Below are 11,165 nucleotides of genomic sequence, written 5' to 3' on the forward strand. Positions count from 1 at the left end.
TGGGGAGGACTTCGCCGGCCCCCTGGTTCTGCCCCACCCCAGAGTGCTCTGCCGAGAGTACTGGCGCCCCCTGGCGGGTGCAGCCTCTCTGGCCCGGGTATCCAGAGAAGGCACTAGTCCTAACGTCCAGCCTCTCCCCAATTTCTGAAGCAGAGACAAAATAACTTTTTGGCAAATGTGGCCAATTTCCTGAGCTCAGAGCGCAGGCTGCCCCTGCCCGACTCAGTGCCATCTCCCAGGGCCTCTGCATGGAACCAAGGGCCGAGTGCCTGTCCAGCCCCACTGCCTCCAGGTTCTCAGGCCCCACCCTGGGTGCTGTCCTCACCCCTCGAGCCCTGAAGTGGTGCCCATCCTCCGCAGGACAAAGCCCTCCGGGGCTCCAACATTCTCCTACCCACCAGGCCATGCCACTGCACCTTTGTTCCTCACACGGACCCTTGGAGGTTCTCGGGGTCTCCTCGCCCTGCGCTGTCAGCAGCCTGTGGCCAGGGCTACCTCTCTTGTTCACCAGGCGAGCCCAGGGCTTAGCACAAGGCCCGGGCCTGAGGAGGCACTCAGCGAACACACTGGATCAGAGTCAGTTCACGTCCCTTTGCTTGGCAAGCCCCAACCCCTGACTCCAGTGAGCAACCCCCACTCCAGAACTCGTATGTACTCTAAGACAGCTCCAATGTCACCCCCCTGGGAAGCCCGCCTTGATTGCATCTTTTCCTCGTCTGGGTGCCCACCACCTCTTGTGGTAGTGTTTGGGAATTTGAATAGAATCAATTTCTATATTTTCATGTAATATATTTGACTATATTTTCATATCATACATTTATTTATGTATTTTAATTTATGATGTATTTTATTAGGTTTTATATTATATATGTTTTCATATGTATGTAATATATCTTATATACTTTAATATTTAAATTTTAATTTAACTAAAAGTATAATACAATGTAATATATTATAAAATAGTATATACAGTATAATAATATATAATATACACATATATCTATGTGTAAAAATATACATAAATAAAAATAAAGAATATTTTGGGGACACAGGTACATCTGAGTATAGACTGCGTAGTAATTAAAATTATTCTATCAAAGTTGTATAGTAGCATTGTGCTTTCATAGGTGATGTCTTCTTTTGCAGGAGATAAATATCATATTCAGCTGTCTGCCCCTCCAAGGGAGCAGTGAAGACCCTTGGGAAGGACCAGGTTTGCACTGTGGACTCCCTGGCCTGAGGGGCTCCAGACATCACCCAGGCATGGCCCCTTCGCACAGGACCGCAGCTGCAGAGGCAAGACGCCCATGGTCTTCGTGGGAAAACAGGTAAGAGGCTCGTTTCTGGAAATGAGCGGACGTCATGTAGCCTCAGACAGAAGCAGGAAGTTGGTCCCTGTGATGTGGCCTTGGTCCCCTGCAAACTTGTTAAGAAAAGAGGGGAGGAGGCACCTCGAAGCCCAGGGGAGAGGGGACAGGAAGGCATGGCCCCAGCGGGCGTGGGGCAGGTGCACAGGGAGGAGCAGGAGGGAGGCCAGGGGGAGAGAGTGGAGAGCTCGGAGCACGGGCCCAGCCGGCCTGGACTCAGTTTACCTCTGTTCTTCCGCAGACAGATGGGAACGCTCAGCCCAGAGGCAGGACGTGCTGATGCGCTCAGGTCTACACGTTAGGGCCCCCAGCGCCTGGGGAAGACCTGTTGCTGGAGGGGGTGGGCAGGCACACAGGGTGAGTGGAGAGTTGAGACCAGCTCTGACTCTGGAAAGAGCCTTCCTTCCCGGGCCCCAGGTCCTGGGCAGGCCCGAGAATTCTCTCGTGTGCAGAGGAGCGGGGCTCTGGCTCCCAAGCGTAAAGGGAGAAGAAACCAACATAAACGGTAGTCAGGACCACCAGAGCTGCACCTCGCCCCCGCAGGCTGTCAGGGCCGGGTGGCGATGGCTGGGTCCCCTTTCTGTTACTGTCCTGGGGCTGCCATGATGAAGGAGCACAGACTGGGCAGCCTAAAGGAACAGAAATTTGTCATCTCAAAGTTCTGGAGGCCAGATCTCTGAAATCAAGGAGTCGACAGGACTGTGCTCCCTGGAACCTGCAGGGAAGGCCCCTTCCTTGCCTGGTGGTGGCCGGCCACCCTCAGCTCCTGGGCCTGCAGCCGCGTCCCTCCCACCTCGGCCTCTGCCTTCCCACAGCGTCCTTCCCTGTGTCTGCGTCTTCGCATAGCACTCTCTCTCTCTGCGTCTGTCTCTGTTTCCTTTTCTTGTTAGGGCACCAGTCCTATTGGGTTAGAGGTCCACCCAGCTCCAATATGACTTCATCTTAGTTTAACGAATTCCACCCGCGGTGAGTCTATCTCCAAATAAGGCCACATTCTGAAATACCTGGAGTTAGGACTTCGGCATATCTTTTTGCGGGGGGTGGGGGGGGCTGCATAATTCAATCCATAACACCCTCCTCATCCATCCCCCTTCCGCTTCCACTTTTTGTTTTAATGAGAGAGTCTGTTTCCAAAGCCTTTAAATGAATGAATACATTAATTGCATGCATGTTCCAGCTTTCCTAAAAGGACCAAGTTTCCAAGATGTCACCTTTGCAGTGAGAGCCAAATCCAAGAAGAGAATGTCCTGGATGTACCTGTTGATTCTGTTCAAAGAGTAGAAATTGGCTCTTTTCCTCCTGACCCTGGGGCTGTGCTGCCCCATGAAAATGGGTCTCGAAGAGTCCCCATGACCTGGGTTTGAGCTGAGGTCCACCGTCTCACAAAATGAAGCCCTCTCCAGCTCTAAGTAGCGCTGTCAGGCAGTGGGACAACAGAGATCACCAGAAGTCACTCAGCTATCCAGTGCATGGTGGTACCCAAAGGGGTAGAGAACCCAGATCAACCACCAGCACTGGCAGAGCTCCAGGCGCTCACTGTAGCCTGATGGGTGGGTGGGTGTTGGTTTTATGATCTCAGGCTATAACGTGTCTTCTCCCCAACCCTCCATGAGCTTTCAAGAGCCAGAGCTGTGTCTCCCTCACGCCCGTGTTCCTTGTGAAGACCAGCTTCTGGTACTTAATCGGTGCACAGTCAATGGTCAATGAATCCAGGGGTAAACAAAGAGTATCTGTTATTTGCTGTATCTGAAATGTGATTATCAAGTATAAAGTTTCAAATAGTCTCATTCGGCCAAAGTGGATGCAGTGTCTTCTCTCAACAGTGATTCTCAAAGAATTATTCAACAGGTTCATGTCTGCTCACCACCCAACAAGCGATGTTTGACAATCTCACTGCTCTTTTCCCTGCTACCTGTGGACTCCACGCTGGTGAGCACCCACGGTTTCTGGCACAGAAGCCGCTTGCAAGAAGCACTTGATGAATGAATGAAGAGATCAACAAACCGAGGTCGCGTGTCACAGGCTACACGGCAGCAGTCCGCCTGTGGGAGGGTCTCTCCCCTTGGACTGGACGCTCCTGGAGGGCGGGAAGGACTTCTTGTTTCCCTTTCAGCCCCAGAGCTCTCAGCATGTCCAATACGCATTTGTTGAATAAAGATACACCTGCAGGAATAGGTGACACCCACCCATTTATGGATTAGACCACCAAGACCCCATGCGACACCTCCAAAGCTCCAACAAGGGAGCCTGTAAGGACGGCTTCACTCTGGGATCGTGCCAGCAAGCCCATCCCACTGCCTTCTGGGCCCACCTGCAGACGAGTGGCTCTGCAAGGCTTAGCAGGAGGGAAGCATTGCCCTAGACCTCGACCCCTTGCAGTTTACACGTGCACAGTCCTGCCGTCTGCTCAGAGAACTCAGTCCCTTGAAACACACCCGTTGGAACTACTGAAAGGGTATTTCCAAGCCAAAGGGACCTTTGTACTCACCGTCCTCCCCTCCCAGGGCCTTCAGGCTTTGTGGCTAATTCAAGACTCCCAGAGAAGCCCTAGGAGGAGGGAAGGACTTGGTCAAGAAGAAGAGCTCATCGCACACTGTGGGGGCTTGGTGAGCCCCCCATTTTGCATCTGAGAAGTCGCGCAGGCGGGGGGATCTTCTCCAGCACGTGGCAGGACCTGCGCGCGGCCGCCCCAGGAGGAGCGTGCGGACTGAGGCCGTGGACGCCCGGAAGCAGCTGTCCCGGCTTCCGAAGCTCCAGCTGCCGCACATCATTCCGTAGCTCCCCTTCCTGCAGCTCCAGTCTCCTGCAAAGAACTTAAGGAAGCCAGTGACTGAACCATTAAAATCACATCAACAAATCCTTCCCCCAACACACTCCACTTTTTTTTTCTTTCATGGAGGAAGTTTGTTTCCGAAAGTTTTAAATTAATGACTAAATTCGTTGCACTTTCCAGCTTCCTAAAAGGATCGATTTAAAATGTAAAATTCATTGGATTTTTAAATGCCCCAAAGCACTTGCATTTCAGCCAAATCACCGGTGTAATAGTGGAGGACCCCATCAACTCCAGAGTCAGACAGACGCGGGTCGGGGGGATGGGACGGGCTCCCACTTTGGAGACAGGTCACCGTGGGAACATTACTTGGCTTCTCTGAAGCTCACATCCCTCACCTGTGAAAACAGAAGGGTGAAGCTGTCAGAGGCCAGCAACAGGGACCCGGAAGAAAGCGGTGGAAAAGTCTCAGAGAGCATCTGGTCAGACAGGGGTGAGCTCCAGGCACCTGCTCCTATAATGACAGAAATCTGTCACTAAGTTAGAAGCCATTGTCCTTTCACACTTCAGTGACTTGACCCAAGAGTTGGGTAAGATCTTAGAATTGTGTGGACTGCCTTCTCCTATGGGGAAACCAGGTCTCAGGCCAACGGGCTTCTGTGATCAACAGAATAATCCCCTCCCAAAGATGTTCACATCCTTATCCCAGGAATCTGGGAAGATGGTACCTTACATGGAAAAGGGACTTTGCAGAGAAGATTAAAGTTAAGGATCTTGAGATGGAATATTACCTGGATTATCCAAGTAGTCCTAATCTAATCCCATGAAGAAGCGAGAGGCTTTAGTGGCTGTGTTTAGAAAGCGATGAGATGAAGGACAAAGCATCAGAGAGATGGTACCCTGCTTTGAAGATGCAGGAAGGGGCCATGAGCCAAGGAGTATGGGTACCTCTATAAGGTGGAAAAGTCGAAGAAACAGACTCTCCCAAAGCCTTCAGAAAGAGCCCAACCCTGTCCACACCTTGATTTTAGTCCACTGAGACTCAAGGCAGACATCTGACTCCAGAACTGTAAGATAATAAAGGTTGCTGTTTTAAGCCGCTGAGTGTGTGGGTATTTGTTACCGCAGCAACGGGAAACTCATTTCACTAAGTAAGTGACGAAGTTCAAGTCCACGTGCCAGCATAGCCAAGGCTCCATGGCCAGGTTCCCCACTCCAAGTCCCATGGTCGTCCCCCGGAGCACTGCAGTGTTTTCTCCCAAAGGTGGTCCTGGCAGCTGTCACGCACCCTCTTCCCTCCAGGAGCGAGTGCACAGACACACTCACTGTTCAAGCTGGGCTCCTCCATTCATCCAGTCATTACTCAGCCCATATAGACTCAGCACACACCCTACGCCCGGCGCTGTTCTAGGCACGGAGAATCCTGCTGGGGACGGCACACAGAGGCTCTGCCCTGCTGCTCTCATTCACGAAGGCCTCTCAGGACGAAGGCCTCAAGCCACCCAGATGCTCCGGGCAGCCTCAAAGGATGGATGGACAAATAAAAGCTGTCTGTCCATCAATGGAGTGTGATGCAGCAGTACAAAGGAATGAAGTTCTGATACAGGCGACCATGGGGATGATCTTCAACAATGTGATGCGAAGGGAACAATGCCAGACACAAAAGACCACACATTGCATGATTCTGTTGATACGAAACATCCAGAACAGGCAAATCCATAGAGGTAAAAGTAGGCTAGTGGTCGCGTCCAGGGCCTGGGGGGGAGAGGGGAGAGAGTCTGCTCAACAGCTGTGGGCTCTGCCCTCCACACGGCTGGCGGCAATGCAGTCTGGTGCAGCTGTTACGGAAAACAGTATAGCGATTCCTCAAAAGACTAAAAACAGACTTACCGCATGACCCAGCAACCCCACTGCTGGTCACATATCCAGAGAGAACACCAATTCAAAAAGACACCTGCACCCCAATGTTCACAGCAGCACTATTTACAATAGCCAAGACATGGAAACAACCCAAATATCAGTCAACAGATGACTGGATAAAGCAGCTGTGGTATATTTATACAATGGAATACTACTCGGCCATGAAGAAGAATGAAACAACGCCATTTGCAGCAACATGGATGGACCTGGAGATGATCATACTAAGTGAAGTAAGTCAGACAGAGAAAGACAAATACCATATGACATCACTTACATGCAGAATCTAGAAAAGTGGCACAAATGAACTTATTTACAAAACAGAAACAGATTCACAGACATAGAAAACAAACTTATGGTTACTGGGGGAAGGGAGTGGAAATGGATACATTTGGAGTTCGAGATTTGTGGATATTAACTAGTATATATAAAATAGACAAACAACAAGTTTCTACTGCAGAGCACAGGGAACTATATTCAATGTGTTACAGTAACCTATAATGGAAAAGAACATGAAAACGAATGTCTGTACGTATATGTATGACTGAACTATTATGCCGCACACCAGAAATTGACACCACATTGAAAACTGACTATATTTCAATTAAAAAAAATAGCTATGGGTCCTGTAAGTCAGGGTCCCCTGGAGAAGTAGCACCAGCAGGATAGAGAGAGAGCGAGACAGAGAGGGCTTGTCGCGAGGGACGGCTGGGAAGTCCCGCAGCGGGACAGCTGCAGGCTGGGGGCCCAGGAACAACGGCGGTATAGATCCTCCAAGATGGCCCCAGACCCAGGGGCACCAGGCCAGAGAGCTGGACGTCGCAGCTGAAGCAGAGAGAGTGAATTCACGCTTCCTCTGCTGTTGTCTCCTGCTTAGGTCCTCCCCAGGCAGGATGATGCGCCTCTGCACCGGGAAGGGCGTTTCCTCCACTCAGTCCACCGACGCAAACGCTAGTCTCTTCCAGGAACACCCTCACAGACACACCCAGAAAGAACGTTTCCCCCAGTGATCTAGGCATCCCGTGGTCCCGTCAAGCTGATACATAAAATTAACCACCACAGAGGGTGGTTCAGTCGGGGTGATGAAAAAGTTTTAGAACCAGAAACAGACCCCAACAGGCAAGGGAACAAAGTGCGCCCAGTGGTCAGGGCGTCTGCTTAGTCCTGTCCCAGCTGCGTCAAGGGTTCCGGGAGGCTCCGTGGGTTCGCCGGCAGGTGCAGCCTTCTGCTTGCCAGCCAGTCCTCACATCTCATCTGGAGGATGGGGATGGGCACCCTGATCTTGTAAAGCCCGTGGGGCAGCCTGCCGAGAGCCAGACCTGGCCCCTCCAAGGGTGCACGTCCTCCCAGAGCGACCTTCTCCAGCCCTTCAGTTACTGACATCTGATGCCCGCCCGTTTTCACGTGGTTTGGTTATCACTCGAGTCTGTGTATCTTTTTAATTCAGCCCATGTGGGAAGGAACACACCCTACAGCAGATCTCGACTTCTGCGCAAAAGTTAGAAGGGAGTTTGAAAAACATACTGGACCTGGAAGAATTCAGAGAGAGAGAGAGGGAGAGAGCCGTGCGTGTCTGTGCATGTGTGTGGCTGCCCAGTCGTGGGGGGGGGGGGGCGAGGGAAGAAGTTATTTAAGGACAATTCAATAAACACAGGACACAAGGCAACTCTGTCCTCCAAGAGGCTCAAACCCGGGAGATACAAGCCACCAAGACAACATATATTTCATAATTTACCTAACATTAAGCAGCAATGGGTACAAACACTTCCAAAATTTTCACTGACTATTTGTCCAGAGGAGGGACCAAAGTGTTAAAAATGAAGACACATCCGTGGAGAGCAGCAGGGGAAAGTCCTCACCCCCGGGTCTGCAGGCAGCACCCTCTTGCGGGGGTTCAGGGCCTTGCCTTCCTGGGGCTCCGTGTCCCTCGCCAGCCTGACCCCAGGGTAGACTGCCCCGTCGTTCAGAGAAGGGCAGGGAAGGCTGCGGCTGCCGAGACCCGCACGCGCTGGGCCCCCCGTCCAGCTTGCATGCGCTCGCGCTGACTGCTTTAAATAAAATCAGTCGTCCCTCCCGCTAACGGGAGGGTGGTGGGATCAATCGGGTACCAGAAACAGATTACCAAGCAGGTGGCTCCGGGCTAAAGATAAACGGTGTCCTCATGTAACTTAGGAGAGTGGGATGCAGATAGCTCCTAATATGCAAAGCAAGACTGTGTGATTACTTATTTCTGCCGGGAAGCCCGGGCTGCCGCTCGGGGCTCCAGAAGACTCTCCCCTGGAGGAAACGTTGCTGCTGAAAGGGCTCCCCTGTGCTCCGTCAGCGATCAGGGCCGGTCCCCAGGTCGGGGGGCGGTGGGTGACACAAGTCCCTGCCCCTGCCCCATTCACCTGCTCCCACACAGCAGAGAGCAAAGAGGCCAGGGGACACACCCTCACTCAGGGCTTAGGGTCCCACCCTGTTCCCGGCAGGACAGTTTTGGGGGGCTCGCCCCTTCCTCCTTACCTGAGTTAACCTCCCCCCTGTCTGACCTGGCAGATCCGCCTCCACGGTTGGAACAAACTTGCTCGCCACATATTTTTCCAACTTCTCATCTCCCTGCGATGCTTGGCCTTTGTCCACGACGGAAACCCTCCAAGCATCTGTCCTCTCCCTTACTTTCTTTTTTCTTTCTTGGAAATAATTACAGATTCACAGAAAGTTGCAAAAATTGTACAGAGGAGTCTCATGGACCCTCACAGACCCTTTCCCCAGTTTCCCCCAAGGATAACGTCTTGCAGAACAACATCAACATCAGGATGCCGATCTCAGTGTAACCCACGGGACTTGTTTGCTTTTCACCAGTTCTACCCCCGTCTTAGTCAGTTCAGGCTGTCGTAACACAGACTGGCTTATTTAAACAACAGACTTCTATTGCTCACAGTTCTGGAGGCTGGGAAGTCCAAGATCAAGTTGCTGCCGATTCAGTTCCTGTAAGGACTCTCTTCGTGGTTTGCAGACAGCCGCCTTCTTGCTGTGTCCTCGCTTAGGGGAGAGAGATGACCTCAGTGGGGTCCCTTTTATCCAGGCACTAATCCTAACATGACGGCTCCACCCTCATGACCTAATTCAACTCTCAAAGGCCCCAGCTCCTAGTACCTGCCCCGGGAGTTAGAGCTTCAGTATACGAATCTGGGGCGGGCCCAAGCATCCTTGGCACAAGCGTCGTCACGTGTGCATTGAGCTCTATGCGATTTTATCATCATGTAACCACCACCGCGATCAAGGTGCAGAACCGTTCCACCACCTCATCACCCCTCGCCACATCCTTACTGTCACATCCCGCCCCCTTCTCCTCTCTCCCACCCCTAGCCTCAGCCACCACTGATCTATTCTCTGATTTTGTCATCTGGAGCATGCTGTATGTAAGGTTTCGAGATAATTTTTCCTCCCCCAGTGTGATGCCCCTGAGAGCCGTCTTCTTTGCTGTGTGTGCCCACAGTCTGCTCCTTTTTGCTGCCAGGAAGTGGTCCACAGCCTGATGCACTGTGTTGGCCTCGCTATTCATCCACTGAAGGGCATTTGGGTCTCCAGTTTCTGGCTATCACGCTGCTATGACTACCATGCACAGGCTTTTATGTGAACAGAAGTTCTCATTTCTCTGGGATAAATGCCCAGGCCCGCAGTTTCTGGGTTCTAAGGTAAGTGTTATATTTAGTTTAAAAAAAAAAAAAACTTACCAAACTTTTCCAGAGTGGCCATGTTACATTTCCAGCAAATGTATGAGAAATTTCATTTCTCTGCATCTTCACCAGCATATGGTGTTATCACTATTTATTCTTTTTCAAGTATTTTGTAGAATGTCCTTCCATTGGGGGACACGGGTGTTTTTCTCGTGGTTGTCACTGTCTTTTGTTCTGGCTGTTCTGACAGGCATGCAGTGATATCTCACTGTGGTTTTAACTTGCATTTCCCTACTGCCTAATGACGTTGCACTTTTTTTTTTTCATGAGCCTGTTTGTCGTCTGTGTATCCTCTGGGCTGAAATTTTTCCTATTTTTTACCCATTTTCTAATGGATTGTTTGTTTTTATTCTGTTAAATTTTGAGAATCCTTTGCATACTCTAGACACACGGCCTTGGTCAGATACAAGCTACTGAGTCTGTATCTCGCTTTTTCTGCCTCAGAACCGGGTCTTTCACGGCTCAGAGGCTCTTCATTTTGATGAAGTCCAACCTGTCATTTTCCCTTTCATAGACTGTGCTGTTGGAGTCACGTCTGCGAACTCTTCACTCAGCCCTTAGATCCCAAGGCTTTTCTGCCATGTGTTTTTCTAAAAGTTGTACATGTTTACATTTAAATCTTTGCTTCATTTTGAGTTGATTCTTATATACCATGTGAGGTTTAGATCAAGGTTTATTTTCAGGCCCCTGGGTGTTCAATCTCTCTGACATCCTTTGCTGAAACATCCCTTTCTTTTAATACACGGAAGTTTTCATCTTCCACCCTCCCCACTCCAGACCCCTTATCTCTCACCTGACCCCCAGAACCCCCACAATTCCTTCATACCTCCTTGGGCTCCCCCCTGAGCCTCCCCTCCCACCTCGGGTATGCCCTGCCTTCCCCCACCCCACCCTGATATCTCCAGGGAGGCAGGCAGACCCTGCCCGCCACCACTCTGTTCCTGGAAGCCTCAAAATTCTTGTCCCAAACTGTCATTCCTTGTGCGCTTGGCCAGCCTGGAGGAGAGGACCACACTCACTTGTTGGGTCTGCCTCCTTGACCCCACACCACTCACCACTCAGGGCTGAGAACGCCATCCTTTCCTCCCGCATGGCCTCCTCTGAGCCGCCCCCCCCCCAGCTCCAGCCATGACTTCCAGGCCCCGCAGCCCCCACCTTCCCCAAACCCCAACCCTCAGCCTCCTCAGGACCTCTCCTTGATGAACAATCTGTTCCCTTAACTGCCTGTCTCCATGTCCTCCTGAAGATTCGGGTGTCACTGTAAAAGGATGCTGTGAAATCTGTCTCCAGTCCACAGGAGTCCTCAGAGGTCCAGACCCACATTGCAGGGCCTGGTGGCCACTTCACGGGCTGGTCAGCATCACCGAGCCTGACTTTTAACTCATCACC

At 51.3% G+C, this 11,165-nt stretch overlaps 1 long non-coding RNA gene across 2 annotated transcripts; it reads right to left on the minus strand.

The window, feature by feature from the left end:
* Positions 1-1,048: 1,048 nt before the first annotated feature.
* LOC135321350 (uncharacterized) lies at positions 1,049-9,231 on the minus strand. Of its 2 annotated transcripts, XR_010381093.1 has the most exons (4): positions 8,976-9,231; positions 4,929-5,892; positions 3,856-4,535; positions 1,049-3,530 (listed from the first exon to the last, which is right to left on the minus strand). It is a non-coding gene; the product is annotated as an uncharacterized LOC135321350 (long non-coding RNA). The 2 variants fall into 2 exon arrangements; XR_010381092.1 differs by having other exon boundaries at positions 3,856-5,892.
* Positions 9,232-11,165: the final 1,934 nt, after the last annotated feature.

This window comes from Camelus dromedarius, chromosome 5, assembly GCF_036321535.1.
Source record: "Camelus dromedarius isolate mCamDro1 chromosome 5, mCamDro1.pat, whole genome shotgun sequence".
Lineage (NCBI taxonomy): Eukaryota > Metazoa > Chordata > Mammalia > Artiodactyla > Camelidae > Camelus > Camelus dromedarius.